This window comes from Solanum dulcamara, chromosome 7 (genome assembly GCF_947179165.1).
Source record: "Solanum dulcamara chromosome 7, daSolDulc1.2, whole genome shotgun sequence".
Taxonomy (NCBI): domain Eukaryota; kingdom Viridiplantae; phylum Streptophyta; class Magnoliopsida; order Solanales; family Solanaceae; genus Solanum; species Solanum dulcamara.
This window is the reverse complement of record NC_077243.1, coordinates 19,324,493-19,341,163: the sequence shown is the minus strand read 5'-3', so window position 1 is coordinate 19,341,163 and position 16,671 is coordinate 19,324,493. Positions and strand designations below refer to the sequence as shown.

At 32.7% G+C, this 16,671-nt stretch overlaps 1 long non-coding RNA gene across 4 annotated transcripts; it reads right to left on the bottom strand.

The window, feature by feature from the left end:
- Positions 1-2,702: 2,702 nt before the first annotated feature.
- LOC129896555 (uncharacterized) lies at positions 2,703-16,315 on the bottom strand. 4 transcript variants are annotated; one of them, XR_008767992.1, is made up of 5 exons: positions 16,188-16,315; positions 7,980-8,031; positions 7,675-7,899; positions 6,793-7,193; positions 2,703-2,975 (listed from the first exon to the last, which is right to left on the bottom strand). It is a non-coding gene; the product is annotated as an uncharacterized LOC129896555 (long non-coding RNA). The 4 variants fall into 4 exon arrangements; XR_008767994.1 differs by having other exon boundaries at positions 2,703-2,969; XR_008767995.1 differs by having other exon boundaries at positions 2,703-2,963.
- Between the last annotated feature and the right edge of the window lie 356 nt (positions 16,316-16,671).

Here is a 16,671-nt window from a genome sequence, read left to right as displayed (position 1 = left end):
TTAAAATTTGTTAAAAGAGTATTATGTTAAATTTTTTGTTTTGAATTTAGAATTTATGTCATATTTTCAATTTAATTTTTTTAATAGTATTGATTTGATATTTCACATTGCAAATCATTTATTTTTTTAGTTAAACTTAATAGATTATTTTTTGTCGAATGTTTTAATAATTTTTTGACATTATATTTATAATATTAACATTTTTGTCAAACATACATTTCATGATATTCATAAAAATCTTATACTATTAATTTTTTTGATTAAATTAATTGAAATATACTAATTTTAAAAAATATAAATAAATTATTTTTTATAATATTAGTTAAGAGCATATGTTTATTAATTAATATTTAATTTAATATCATTTATAAAGGTCCTTATTTGTCTAATATAAATTTTAAGTTTAGATGATTAACTTTTATTTTTAAAATTTAATATAACCAGGTAATTACACTTTTGCAACAAAACAGTACAATTTTAATAACATTGTAATTACACTATGACAAACAAATAGGTCATCGTAATTATTAGGTTGTGTAATTACTAGGTTACTAATCACTACCTTAGTAATTTTACCAATTACAGTTATCAGGTGACTTTCCAAACAAACATAAAGTTATGAGATCAAATCTTAAATTCTTCGAAAAATTTATTTTGGAATTTCATATTTTGTGAGACATTATTGATAAAATATTTACGAAATATGATCATGATGATATAGCTACTAATGTTATTGGTTATATAGAGCAGTACACAAGAACTCAAGTTTAATTATATTTTTATATTAAACTAAAATTTGATCAATAAATATTATATTTTTTTAAGAATAGTTTTGTGATAGCGTATTATATTTTTGTTATGAATTTTTGTTTATTTAGTAAGATTGTACTAAAAGTTAAGGCAATTTGATAGTTTTCACAATTTATGAGGTTTTATGTTTATGAGCAAAAAATACAACTTAAAAATTCAAATTGCATATTCAAACAAAACTTCAATTTTATCTCATATAATTTATATTATGATTTCATCTCAAAAGTCCAAATGGGACCTTAAGTATCATACTTATTTTGATTGGTACTCAAATTTTATGATATTAATTTAAATATCATATTTATTTTCACTCAAATTTTATTATATTGTATTATCATTTTAGTTTAAATACAATGTTTCTATTGTTACTCAAATCTTATTGTATTGTGCTGTTAATTACAGTTGTATTAATGACAAACCATTTTGTGTAGCAGGAATTTGTTGTAATTGCGTTTTTTTTTCTCATTTTATCTTTATTTATATTATCTAATAATTATATTTTATTTTGGGATAGTTATTGTTATACCCAAAAAAGGAAAATTATTTACCATAGGATACTCCATTACTTTCATGCCCCGAAAAGGAGTTCGCTCGTGTCTTGATACCATTAGAGTATATATATACTTTGATAGTATCATGAAGGAAAAAATACTGCTTAATTATTTATTGATACTATCATAGTATATATATATATATATATATATATATATATATATATATATATATATATTCTGAAAGTATCATGAAGGTAGGGGTGGCAATTGAGCGGGTTGGGTCAGTTTGGACGGGTCATAATGGGTTAAAATAATAATTGGGTCAAGACCAAACTCAACCCAAATTAATTTGGGTCAAAATAGATTGGGTCAAAATGGGTTGGGTAATGGGTTATTAAAGGGTCAAGACCTAACCCAACCCAATTTTTACTAAACTTAATTATTTTTTAGTACCTAATAAATTTTTTTTACTATGGCTATATATAACATATCAAATTGAAAAAAAAAATTAAAAATATTTTAATAAAATTTTCATGAGTCAATTCGGGTTATATATCAAATTAATTTTTTATGGGTTGAAATGTGTTAAGCTAATGCATGGGCGGGTCAATAACCAACCCAAATTTAAACGGGGTGGATTGGGTTAGATTTGATTTTGCCACCCCTACATGAAGGTATCAAGATCTGAATAACACTGCAGTGAAAATGTTAAACTGTCCTTGATACCTTTATATATATATATATAGTGTTGTTATCAAGGAGCAAACAACAACTAATCACTGAATACACTGTCCAATTACGTCTTGATACCATCAGAATATATATATGAGTGTGTATATACTCTGATAATATCATAAAGAAAAAACACTGCAGTAAAAACACTGCTCAATTATTTCTTGATACAATTAGAGTATATATATATACTCTAACAGTATCATGAAGGTCACACGAAAACAACCATGAGCAAAGAAGGGACAGGGCAGTGTTGTAATTACTTTAGGCCTTTGGTCCAATTAGGATAAATAAGTTGGGGTAGGTCCAATTTAAGTAAATAGTTTACTCCCTTGATCTATTTTGTGTAGTTTTCCCTTTTATTTTTCAGCCTACCTTTTTGTAGAAATTGTATCTCTAACCTTAATTTTCTCGTAGGTATATTCTTCAAATTGATAATGTGCGACGTATGTAATGATGGGAAGCCATACAATTTATGAAAATAATGTATTCATCAATACAATACAATACAATACAATACACACACACACTATAATTTAGTATACATATTTTGCATGTGTGTATCGCACTAATTTATAAAAATTGAACAAATTATTACGTATGTAACTCATATCATTGAGTACACAATTTTTAAAAAATTATGACTTTATCCATACCCTGTGGGGATAGATGAAATTCTGCACTTTTTTTAAATAAGGAACTTACATAAATAGCTACATTTAAAGAGTTATTGGAATTGAATAGCTACAAGTATCATATTTAGTAATAATAGCTACACTTTCTATCTAAAAGTACCTGAATGTATGTATATATTTTACATGTGTAAAGGATTTGAATTTCTTTCCTCTTTGCGGATTTTGTCGATTCATTCTCCAATGGAACAAGAAGCCTGAACTGGTTCACACCACCAACATTCGCACCCTGTGGCTGCAACTGAACCTGCGCCATCAGAATTCAACACAAAACCCAAAAAATATAACAATAATTTTCCTTTTTTTGTGATTTTTTCTAACTTCCCTCTACTCGTTTTATTCGCAGATACAAAATCTCATATTATAAATAAAAAAATCGACTTCTATCAAACTTGAAATTGATACAAGTAGAAGATACTGAAACCCTAGAAATTTTGATCTTTTTCTGGTAGATTTTCTTTTTCTCTTTTTTCAATTTTTTTCTGGGATATAAATGATAAAAAAGGAGAGGGAAGGTGGATAGGTCGGAGATTCGACGAGAAAAAGGATCGCCGTCGGCAATACCGAAAAGGGAAGAAGAGAAAAGATTGTCGGAGAAAAAGATAGGGGAAAAATATAGGACAGCTTTAGAACCCGTTTGGATGGACTTATAAGTTGGTCAAATCAACTTATAAGTCTTTTTTAGCTTATTGTGGTGTTTGTCTAATGCTAACTTTAAACCATAAAGTTCTTAAACCAAAAATGAAAAGTTAGGATATCTGACTTTTTTTTAAGTGCTTAAAACCATTTTCTTTGACCATGAAAATTATATTTATATCCCTTATATTTTAACTAAATTCCAAACTACCCTTTTTGTTCTTTTTAACCCTAAAATTCACATCATTTTCCTCATTTCTTCGGCATAAGCACTTTTATCCAAACACTCAACTGCTTATTTATAAAAATAACTTTTAGCACTTCAAAGTTTTAAAAACACTTCATATATAAAAGTTATTTTTTTAAATTCATCCAAACGGGCTCTTAAACTGCACAATTGCAGAAGAAGGAATAAGCGCGTAGAAAAGGGATCCATAATTATTAGGCGTGTAGGATTAATTTTTTGTTTTAATAGTTGATTACAAATATATAAAATTAAAATAAATAGTTATTATGAAATATTAATTGATTTTGCTACTTATATTATAAGTGTATCCATATAATTTTAAAACGGTAAATTATAATTATTTAATTTAAATATGTATTAATATTCACTGGATCATGTAATTTTTCTGTTTTAAATTCCTTGAAAAGTGATCACTTATCGCGCTTAAAACTCTTGCTCTAAGATTAATCCATGATCATAACAAACCGTTAAGGAAAACATGAGGTCGTTTTATAATAAAAAAAAATTTAGGGCAAATTTGAAAATAAATAAATAAATGTAACAATCAAAACGTGAGATGGAAAAAGTGAAAACAAGTTTTGAGGTGTTTTTCAATTCCCAAATATAGCTTGAAAATGAAATTGTATCATTGTCAAATGCCCATTTTCAAATAAAGTTTTTAAAAAATAATTATTGTGACTAATTCGTGTAATTTGCAGCTTCAACAGGTCAATTAATTAAGGTTTTACATCAGATATTTCTGAATTAATTCTTTACAATACCCAAAAAATAATAAGACAAAATAAATTGAATATATCGTCTGTAGTTTTTTTAGATGTACCTAAAATGCTTGCATCTTTAGTGCACTTCAACACTATATCATTGTCAATAGACTGAATTTGTTACAAAAACATATTCTAAACTATAATCATTTTGCGAGTTTCATAAATAAATTATTGAGTGTTCCTATTACCTCTTGTACTGTAACTTCTTTTAGATTGAAAACTCCTCAATTGAATATGTAACAAAATATTTGGAATACTTTGTTGAGAGATGCAAGGGAGATATCTAATAATTTAACAATTTTTGTGAATATCTAATAATTTAGGTATGAAACTCACAAAATAGTAAAAGTTTGAAAGAGTTCTAAACTATTCACTCAGCAAAATTTTCACTCGTGTACTGCCACTTGAAATGTAATGACCCTGAGGGCCATTTTCGAAAATTTTAGCAAAATTACCATTTTACCTCTATCGTTAGTGCCCCTGAGTGTTATTCGTTCAGTTTGTGTGGTTAAATGTGTCAAAGTCTTAATAGTTGGTGAAGTGGGCAAATTCTTGAGTTTTGTAGAGTTAAGATGTTAAAAAAATGGTTTTCAGTACCAAACGAAGCTATGGGTCTGGAAACGGAATTCCGTCAGTTCCATCAGCTCCGAAATATGAAAATTGGTCTAGAAGAGTTGTCGGAAACAGATTTGGGGTTGATATGTGAATTTGAGGTCTTAAGTTGAAAGGAGAGCTTTTAAATGAGTTGGTTTGACTTCGGTCAACGTTTTGAGATCCGAGCGTCGGATGAGAATTTCGTCTATTTCGTTGCGTCCGAAACGTCGAGTTAGGTCTAGTTGAACATTGACTTAGAGCTTCAGGATCTTAATCGCCGTTTTGAGTTTTTAGGCCAAAAGTTGAGTTTTAGGCCAATAAAGGGTCTGTGAGGGTATTTTGGTCAAAACAACCTCTTTTTGGAAATCTGACGATTCCATTGAGTCCGAAATGTCGAATTCAGTGTAGTAGCATATCCGGATTATTTCTTTTCGAACCCCGAATGCTTTTATGCGTTTAATTGTGATATTGAACTGTATTTATGTGTTTACCATATTTGCGCCGTTCTACATAAATTGACAGCAGCGTAGCTGGAGTGGAACTTTTCTGCGTGCAGGTGAAAATGTTTAGTTCATAGTTTTTGATTAATTCTCTATACTCAGCTGGTTAAACCTACTGAGTACATGTGGATTGTACTCACCCCTGCTTCTGTGTCCCTTTTGATGCAGATACTAGGCAGAGTGTCCAGCGCGGTAGTTGATTCTCGCAGATACATCATCATCGAATCAGTGGTGAAATCTTAGAATCCAGATCGCCGCTAGTCCATCTTTCATTTACAGTCTTTTCTATATTCGGAGACTTAAACTGTGTATTCAAACTCATATTTGTATTTAGATGTTCTTAAGCTTATGATACCAGGTTTTGGGAGAATCTCGTTGTTGTCCTTTATTTTGCGTTTATTTATGGTCTGACTTCCCTTCAGGAGTCTCATATGGTTGTACTTTCCGACTTACACATCGAGATGAGATTTGGGATGTGTGCCATCATGACCTCAATTTTTAGATCGTGACATGAAATTCTTTGGAGAAGCTTTTGAACCGTGATGTTCACGAAACATGTCATATTCCTCCGGCCAATATTCGATTACAACTTTATGGTAATTACGTCATATTCCTCGGGCGAATATTTTATTGTGACTTTATGGTAATTAAGGGGTATTCTGTCAATACCAAATAATTTAGATATGAAATTCATAAAACAGTGAAAGAAAAGCGAGCTTACTATGGTTGGCAATACATATGTAAATGGATACAAGTCTGTCAAAGAGAATAGACTTGAAACTTGAAAAATTACAAACTGGACGCTGATTCGCGTCCATTCAAAATGACAAGGTTCTTATTGCTCCCTTCTTTTCAATTTGTTGGCCTATTTTAATTTAAAATTAATTTAAATCTTGTGATCTTAAATTAAAAATATGTCAAATATATTAAGATGCCTTTTAATTTTGTTGTCTTAACTAGTTGAAATTGGATACTCCCTCCGTTCCCTTTTACTTGTCAATTTTTGACTTGACACACCTATTAAGAAATCAATTATTGATTCCAAATTTCAAAACATTTTGATACCAAAGATATTAACTCTCTCAATAAATTGAGGGTATAATAGGTAAAAAAGATTGTACTTTCTTGATTTGTCAAATTTGACAAGTAAAAGGGACCAGAGAGAGTAGTTGCTTAAAAAGGAAAGAGTCATTCTTTTTGATAGGCCAAATAAATTGAAATAAAGGGAATATGTTTCATATACACAAGTTTACACATTTTAATGACCTTTAACTCATAAAGCAATACATTCAGTTAAAGCTGTCAAATTGCAAGAGATCTCACCTCATCCACTTTCCAGAGGTCTTCTTCATACTTGCACCAAAGAAAATTCTGGCCAAGCTTGATGAATCAATTCTCGAAAAAGCGTCTAGGTCACAATGAGATATGTTGAGCACTTCCAAATTTTTTAACCCGTCCAAGAATGTAAACAAGGCACTTTTAGATAACATTGTGCACCTCACACTCACCACTTTCAAGTTAGGAAGAAATGATACCAGTGTAGATGCAAAAAGAATATCACAGTGCCCCATAATCTTGCAATTTTCTTGATGACATATGCAGATGTTTCTATACTAGGCATCATCAGTGATTCAAGATCTTCCCATGTACGAATAGCCCTGCATATTGCTGGCTTTTTTAGTTTTTCCCAAGCAGGCATAACAAGGTGCTTAAGCCGTGGACACCTGAAAAAGAGGAGATTTAATTAGCTGTCATATTCATTTAATTAGCTGTCATAGGAAAAGAATGTGTTTTCGAGTAAAAATTACTTTTTTCAGCTTATGAAGAACAACTTTGCTACTCCCCAAAGATACTTATTTTCTCTCAAGTTTTTCCGAACACCTCCCCCTTTTTTGTTGAGAAATAAGCACTTTTGGTCACCCAAAAGCTTGGTCGAACATGTTGTAAGATTTCAATGCTTGCCAATACATATGTAAATGGATAAAGAATCTACAGTGTGCTACAAAAATGCAGAAACAAAAAGCATAAGACCATAGAAACACGCAGAACATGAAAACCACCCTGTCAAAGAGAATAGACTTGCAACACAGAAGTAGCATTACAAGGTTCTATTGTGTTTCACACACACAAGTATACACATTTTACTGGACCTTCAACTCATGAAGCGAAACATTATTAAAGTTTTCAAGTTGCAAGAGATCTCACCTCATCCACTTTCCAGAGGTGCGCTGACACGTGATGCATGAGTCATTCATGCAGATTAGGAATTTGTGTAACCTAGACGCTTTTTCGAGAATTGATTCAATTAAGCTTTGTCATAATTTTCATTGGTGCGAGTGGAGTGTCTTCAGTTATTATGCAATTACATATTTGAGCATCTTACAGGAGAATCTCCTTCCTCCATCACAAAAACTACAATCTCCTAAACTCCTGTAGAAATAAGAAAGGTTATTACTTCTCTAGATCCATGAAGAATATTTTCCTGACATCAAATTAATGTTGCTGATTACCATTTTGTATTCTTTTGAAAATACTCAGACCATGAAGCAAAAAAGTTATAGTCTTGCAATACAAAGAAACATCGAAGAATGTACAAATATGGGATTGAAAATTTTTAGCCAACTTGATTGGTGTATTTTAGCAAAGAGTAGTTAAGAGATACTAAAGTAGTAGTATGTAAAAAGTTAGGTAAAAGGAAAAAACAACACGTCAAAGTTTGACTACTATTCGTTAAATGAATTCCTAAAATTTGTGAAAGATTTATTAACAATACTAGTAAGGGTACAATAATAACTATGCCTTAATCTCAAATGTACGGTTCCTTTGTAACTATTCCACTCTACCCGGGTTCAAATTTTCAATACTACTTTACAGCAGCTTAAATGGACGTTAAGGATCTATATAGCCGACCCCGACTTGTTTGTATTTAGGTGGAGTTGTACTTTACAACAGCTATGCTTCATACCTAACCTAGTTAAGGTCGGCTATAGGAACACTCAGTATCTATTCTGCTCTATTTGGAGCAGTTTCATTCCAATACTATGATAATTATTAAGGATTCTCTATTACTAAAGGTTTCCTTATATTTTCTACCGAAATATAGATTAGTAATGAACTAAAAGAACTCTTGGCAAACAACATACTTAAAATAAGTGCAGCCACATAAAATAAAGCTTAATCCTAACCATTGTGCTTGATTCATATTTTGTTTTTTGCTAATTCAACAAGAATCTCAAGAGCTTGTAAGTCCTTTGAGACAACTTTGTCCATGTGATTGAATTGTTTACCTTATCCATTTCAAAACTTTCAACCATCATCTTGTCACACCGGTGCAGTTGAACTTCTAACATAGACATTTCAAAACTATAATGCAAGGCCTCTTTCCTTTTATCTTCTACATGTGCTATTTGTCCCTTGTCATAATCATCACTTATTTTGGCTAGTTTTGTATGACCACACACCATCATACCATTCACATTTTTACAACACTCATTTTTTGATATGTCGGACCTCGGATGCCCAACATTCGCCATCATTGATCTCACAATTGTACGTCTTATAAAACCTATCTTTCCTCTGGTATGTATCTCCTTATCGCATACCACTCCCACATTTCAACTATAGGGCTTTAACTTATGTGTTGCGTCTTCTTCTATCAGACTATCACACCATTGATGATCTCATACCTGGATAAAGAAGTGTTGTTGTAAATTAACGATCAACATAATTTTAGGATATCCTTGCGCTAAGGAATTAATAAGAGAAATGGTATCAAATATTTTGTAATGTCCCGAAATAAAGTGTCATATAAATTGGGAGAAATAAAGTGTTGATAACAAGTCCTCAACAACAGAACCAATGATAGTTAGTAGCAGGAGTTGTATATAACTAAATTGTAAATTGAAAGCTAAGAACCTGATGGATCGTCAATCCTCTCCCAACAAAAGCTGAAAAACACAAGTAATTTTAGATTAAAGCTTACCACTTAAAAGCACAAAAATATGCACGGGGTTTGAGTCCCACACCTAAAGGCTTCTATAACCTTGGGCTCTCCTACTTCAATAGCTAGCTTTTAGGGTGTGATTCGCCCTAAGTTGTACAAAGGGTATGATAGCCACCCACTACCCTTCGCGCCATGAATCTGTTTCTATCGCATGGCCATGGAAGACGAGAGCTTGGTGGTTTTTTATGGTTTATGGCAAGATATGAGACTTATTAATAAAAGTTATAAAATGATATTATTTTATAATAGTATAGATTATAGTGTGCTAATCGTAAAATTTTATGGAATAAAACCAAACAATACTACAATGCACCCATCCTCTTAAAGACCAGGATACACCTCTGATATCCTAGAAGACAATGCCGACCCCACACCTCTCTTTCTTTCTGTGTGTGTGCGGGGGAGGGTCCATGTCTGCTAAAGACATCTCTTACTCAACTTTGCCAGTGATTTCTCATTAAAGGTAAGATCATGAATATCCTACCTTATACAGTATAAGTGTATAACCCAATATTCATACATTTTTCAATTGTCTTCCAAATAAACTAAGGAAATTTAATCATGAGATTTTGTTAGGCGGTTCTCCAAACTTTCTTTTCATAAATTTGTAAGCTCAAATGTACTTCTCTTTTGCATCATCTGGATGCTTTCAATGAAATTTTTCACTTCGTCAAAATAAAAACAAGAAAATCTTTCCTATCAGTCTCTCAAACTACTAATTATGTATCTAGAATTTATAGGTTAGATAACCCGAAACTCAAATTTCTCTTTGTAAAAAGAAAAGATGGAATAACCAAAGCATCATTTGCATTTAATGTACGTTTGTAAAACAAAGCTGTAACGATTTTCCAAAATAAGCTACATTCTCGATTGGAGTACAACGAGAAATGAATCGTCACGATAACAAAATGATAAATCACACGTAAATTAAAACCTATCTCGACAAAGATTTAAACTTTAAGAACAAAAAAAGATGCATTTGATCATACCCACTAATAATTGAAATGTTGAAAACCAAGAAACAAAATCCAGACAAGCATAAACTCAAATTTGTATGGGGAAAACTCAACTATTTCTGCAGTTAAACTCCTTCATGTGCCAAAAAAGGGGATAAATTTTCCACAAGATGTACGCTGAATTTTCCCGAAAGTTGTTGTGGTGTGTTAATAGAATTCGGTGTACACCTTGTGGAAAACTTTCCCCCTTTTTTGGCACATGAAGGAGTTTAACTGCAGAAATAGTTGAGTTTTGTCCATACTGGTCTGAATTCATGCTTTTCTAAACTTTGTTTCTTGGTTTTCATTATTTCACCGAGGACATGACCTTACATAGAAAGGAGTGGAGGTCGCGTATTAGGGTAGAAGGCTAGCAGGGGTAGATTGTGGATTGCCCTGTGATAGTCTTAGGCCTAGGCGTGCCAGTTAGTTGTGTTGTTACTGCCATCTGACTACCATTTTCTTGCTATTAGTATTGTTCTTGTCTTGTAGAATTTGTAGCGCTTCTTGTTTTAGCCAATATGGTATATATATTGTTGCTCTCTCTTTCTTGGGATAGGTACTTTTAAGCCGAGGGTCTTTCGAAAACAGCCTCTCTACCTCCATGAGGTAATGGTAAGATCTGCGTATACTTTACCCTCTCTAGACCCCACTTGTGGGATTTCACTGGGTATGTTGTTGTTGTTGGTTTTCAGCATTTCAGTTATTAGTGTGGTATGATCATATGCATATTTTTTGTTCTTAAAGTTTAAATCTTTGTCGAGCTAGGTTTTAATTTACTTGTGATTTATCATTTTGTTATCGTGATGATTCATTTCTCATTGTACTCCAATCGAGAACATAGCTTCTTTTGGAAAATCGTTACAGCTTTTTTTACAAACGTATGTTAAATGCAAATGGTGCTTTGATTATTCTGTCTTCTTTTTTACCAAGAGAAAATTGGGTTTCGGGACATCTAACCTATAAACTCTAGATACATGATTAGTAGTATGAGAGATTGATGGGAAAGTTTTTTTATTTTTTATTTTGACGAAGTAAAAAGTTTCATTAAAAGCATCCAGAAGATGCAAACGACAAGTACATTTGAGCTTACAAATGTAAAGAAAGTTAAGAGAACAGTCAAAAAAAATCTCATAATTAAATTCCCTCACCTTATTTGGAAGGCAATTGAAAAATGTATGGATATTGGGTTGGAGGGATACACTGTATAAGGTAGAATATTCATTATCTTACCTTTAATGAGATATGGCTTTAGTAGATGTGGACCTTCCCCCTCCGCCCTCCCCCACACACCTCAGAGGTGTGGGTTGGCTTTGGCTTCCAGGTTACCAGAGGTGTATCCTGGATTTTAAGAGCATGGGTGCATTGTACTATTGTTTGGTTTGATTCCATAAAACTTTGCGATAAGCAAACTATAATCTATACTATTATAAAATAATATCATTCAATTTACAACTTTGCGATAGTCAATAGATGAAGATGTAATACATAAGTTTAAGCCCTATAGTTGAAATGGAGGAGTGGCATGCGATAAGGAGATACATACCAGAGTGAAAGATAGGTTTTATAAGACAGTTTTGAGACCAATGATGGTGTGTGGTGTGAATGTTGGGTATCTGAGGTTCGAAATATTAAAAAAATGAGTGTTGCACAAATGAGAATGGCATGATGGTGTGTGGTCATACAAAACTAGACAAAATAAGTGATGATTATGATAAGGTACAAATAGCACATGTAGAAGATAAAAGGAAAGACGGCCCTAAATTATAGTTTGGAAATGTCTACGTTAGAAGTTCAAATGCACCGGTGTGACACTATGATGTTTGAATGTTTTAAAATAGACGAGGTAAAAAATTCAATCACATGGACAAAGTTGTCCAAAGGACTTACGAGTTCTTGAGATTCTTGTTGAATCAGCAAAAAACAAAATATAAATGAAGCAAATGTTTCACAGTAATTCCAATGGTTAGGATTAAGGTTTATTTTATGTTGCTACACTTATATGAAGTATGATGTTTTCTCGGAGTCCTTTAAGTTCATAATTGATTTGTACTTCAGTAGAAAACCTTTAGTAATAGAGAATCCTTAATAATTATCTTAGTATTGGAATGAAACTGATCCAAATGGAGCGGTATGGATATTAAGTGTTCCTATAGCCGACCTCAACTAGTTTAGGTTTGAAGCGTAGCTGTTGTAAAGTAGTATTGAAAAGTTGAACCCAGGAAGAGTGGAACGATTACTAAGATACAGTACATTTGAGATTAAGGCATAGTTATTGTTATACCTTTACTAGTATTGTTTACATATCTTTGACAAGTTTTAAGAATTCGTTCAACGAAAGGTAGTCAAACTTTGACATGGTGCTTTTCCCTTTCACCTAACTTTTCAAATACTACTACAAAAAACTACCGTTTGCTAAAATACACCAATCAAGTTAGCTAATTTATTTTCATTCTCATTCACGTAAAATAGAAGGGATGGAGTATTAAGTTTTTGCGTTCCTTTTTATTTGATTCCTAGAAACTATATGCATCTTTTTCAGCAGATACTTGTCCCATTCCCCAGTTTAATTTGTACTTGTCTAGTTCTTAAAAACATATAACAAGTCTTCAGCTTTTCCATCCTAATGCTAAGGATATTGAATTTTCCTCTTTAGGGAATTTTATGTGCAAATCAATGTAATATCCTCCTTTTTGTATCAGTTTGCTTTTGGTAATGACTATTTTTATCCAAAATGTGATTACCGACAGTTATGGCAGCAAGAACTTACTTCTCTGCCGTTTTCTATGACCAACTTAAGTTCCAAGTCAGATTTTCCTAGTTTCTTCACTTTTGGGAATCCCAGTACTCCTCAGACGTATTTGTACATTCTTCTACATATTGCAGGGCTTAACTTTTCTTTTTCATGGTCTGAGTATATTCGCAAGAATACAAAATGGCAATCAGCAACATTAATTTGAGGTCAGGTATTCAAATATTCTTCATGGATCTAGAGAAGTAATAACCTTTCTTGTTTCTACAGGAGTTTAGGAGATTGAAGTTTTTGTGATGGAGGAAGGAAATTTTCCTGTAAGGAGATGGGAGGACCTTGATAATGATATCTTGTTGAAGATACTCCAGTCTTTTGACCTTTTTGAGCTATCTGCTGGACCTGCTCATATTTGTAGTGTGTGGCGATTGGCTTATTGTGATCAACTTCTCTGGAAAATAGTACCGAAAAGTCCAGCGTCTTCCAGAGAAGTTGATCACAACAAGCCAATCGCCACACACTACAAATATGAGCAAGTCCAGCAGATAGCTCAAAAAGGTCAAAAGACTCGAGTATCTTCAACAAGATATCATTATCAAGGTCCTCCCATCTCCTTACAGGAAAATTTCCTTCCTCCATCACAAAAACTTCAATCTCCTAAACTCCTGTAGAAACAAGAAAGGTTATTACTTCTCTAGATCCATGAAGAATATTTGAATTCCTGACGCCAAATTAATGTTGTTGATTGCCATTTTGTATTCTTGTTAATATACTCAGACCATGAAGCAGAAAAGTTAAGCCTTGCAATTCGAAGAAGCATAGAAGAATGTACAAATATGTCTGAGGACTACTGGGATTCCCAAAAGTGAAGAAATTAGGTAAATCTGACCTGGAACTTAAGTTGGTCATAGAAAACAACAGAGAACTAAGTTCTTGCTGCCATAGCCACTACCGAAAGCAAAATGATACCAAAAGGAGGACGGAACATTGATTCTCACATAAAATTCCCTAAAGAGGAAAACTCAGTGTCCTTTGCATTAGGATGAAAAAGCTGAAGACTTGCTATATATTATGAAGAACAAGACAAAAACAAAGAGAACTGGGGAATGGGAGAAGTGTCTGCTGAAAAAGATGCATATAGTTTCCAGGAATCAAATAGAAGGGAATGCAAAAAAAACTTAATACTCCATCCCTTCTATTTTACGTGAATGGTGATGAAAATAAATTAGCTAACTTGATTGGTGTATTTTAGCAAAGAGTAGTTAAAAGATACTGAAGTAGTTGCAGTAGTTATAAAATTAGGTGAAAGGAAAAAACACCATGTCAAAGTTTGACTACCATTCGTTGAATGAATTCCGAAAACTTGTCAAAGATATATAAACAATACTAGTAAGGGTACAACAATAACTATGACTTAATCTCAAATGTACGATTCCTTTCTAACCATTCCACTCTAGGGTTCAAACTTTTAATACTATTTAACAAGAAGTTTAAATGGAGTGATATAAACATTAAGGATCTATGGCGGCAGGGTTTTTTCCCTAGACCTTATAACTAAGATTCTAGCCCATCTTAGGTGATTTTTGAGTTCTGTCTCTTCTTCATTCTCCAGCCATCCCCCACACCTATCTCCTATTTTTCTCATAGTTTCAGAGTTCCACAATTGCAGAGGAAGGCCTAGGACCCTAATCCAGAACCAGTCGAATCTCGTTGTGTTTGGAAATGTTGTTTTCATCGAGCTCCACCAATCAATCTCTAGGTTTTGGGCCTTGTATCTTCCATTCACCCTTCAGAATGTGTTCTACTGCTTTTCTAGATGGGAACTCAAAGAGAAAATTGAATATGTTCATGTCGTAGACCTGAATATTGGGGACTCCTTTCCAGGTTTCGATTGCCCATCTTCTAACATCATTTCATGTTGGGGCTTCTTCACCACCAGTAAATCATCCTATCAGACACCTTCGAAGCAGAGAATTGTCCTTCAAGCTAGCAGTTTTTGCTGCATTTATGGGCTCGTTTCTTTCTGCATTCTTTCTCTGCTCCCATTTGATTCTTGTAATAGCTTCTTTGTAGTTTGCCCTCCCCTCAATTATTTCCCCCCTTGTGTAAAAAAATGTGCCTTGTGTACTTGATAGTCTATTAATGAACTCTTCAATTTTGTGCACCACTCTTTCCCATCTCTCATTAATTTTATTTTCTGGTAGTATAATAACTGTTCTGCTCTGACCCTTAACAACTATTATTGAGATGAATCAACCAAATCTATTGAACTTTTGATTGCAATAAATGTGTGTTGACATGTCCTTACATCTCCAAGATTTAAAGCTCTTCCCCTTGTTTCCAGAAGCTTCAGCACAGCCATAAAAGAGCTTCCCCACTAACTGTCATTCTTCTCATTGAGAGTTTTGTGCTCTCCACTCAGTCGAACCATATCCTTGTGTCTGAGAAAGAGGCTGTGATGTCAAAAGACTTGGTTTCCATTCTGAAAAATAGGTGATTTTCCATAATGGAAACAGAAAGAAAAAGGAAGATTTAGAAAATAGAAAGTTTAGGAGGAATATCCGATGGTGAAAAACCACCGCAGAGGATTTTAGAAGCCCAGAAAAGACTTCTAAGAGTTGTCTAGAGAAGAGTGCCTGGAAGGAAAGTCTGAAAATGTTTTTGAAAATCATAAGACCCTCTCTATGGAGCATAGAGGTTAGATGCCCCAAAATCTAACTTTCTTTTTGAGAAAAGAAAAGACAGAATAACCAAAGCACCATTTGCATTTAACCTATGCAGGTCAAAAAATGATGTTATAAATTTTTTGGATAACGATGAGAATGCAGTAAAAACATCAAAAGAGACTACGTTCTTGATAGGAGAACTCCAATTGAATCGTTATGTAAAAAAAATGAAAATTCAGCAAATCAAATCCAACCTCGACAAAGATTTAAACGCTAATAACAAGAAAATATGCATTTTATCATACCACATTAATAGTTGAAATGCAGGAAACCAAGATATACAACTCAGGCAACCTTCAATTCAGATCTGTATGGGCAAAAATCAAATAGCCAGAAAAAGGAAAAGAGGGTTCCACAAGGTGTACACCGAATTCCTGTAACAACAACAACAATTTTGGAATCAAGATCCAACATGAGTCAAAAATTAATCTGAAAACAACCTTAAAGAATGTAAGAAGAAAAAAAGACACAGAGAGATTTAGGATATGCCTTTAGATTGTTGGTTCACTTCAGTGTGTAAAAAAATTGGGTGAAAATTGTGGGATGATAGTGTAGCTCCTTTAGTGAACTTCAACACTATATTATCATCGGTTACTAAATATGTTTTAAAAAAATTCTAAAGTATTATTATTTTATGAGTATCATACTTAAATTATTAATGATCTTGTGACCTCTTGGACTATAACTTCTTTACATTAAAAACTCTCCGATTGAATATATGGCAAAATA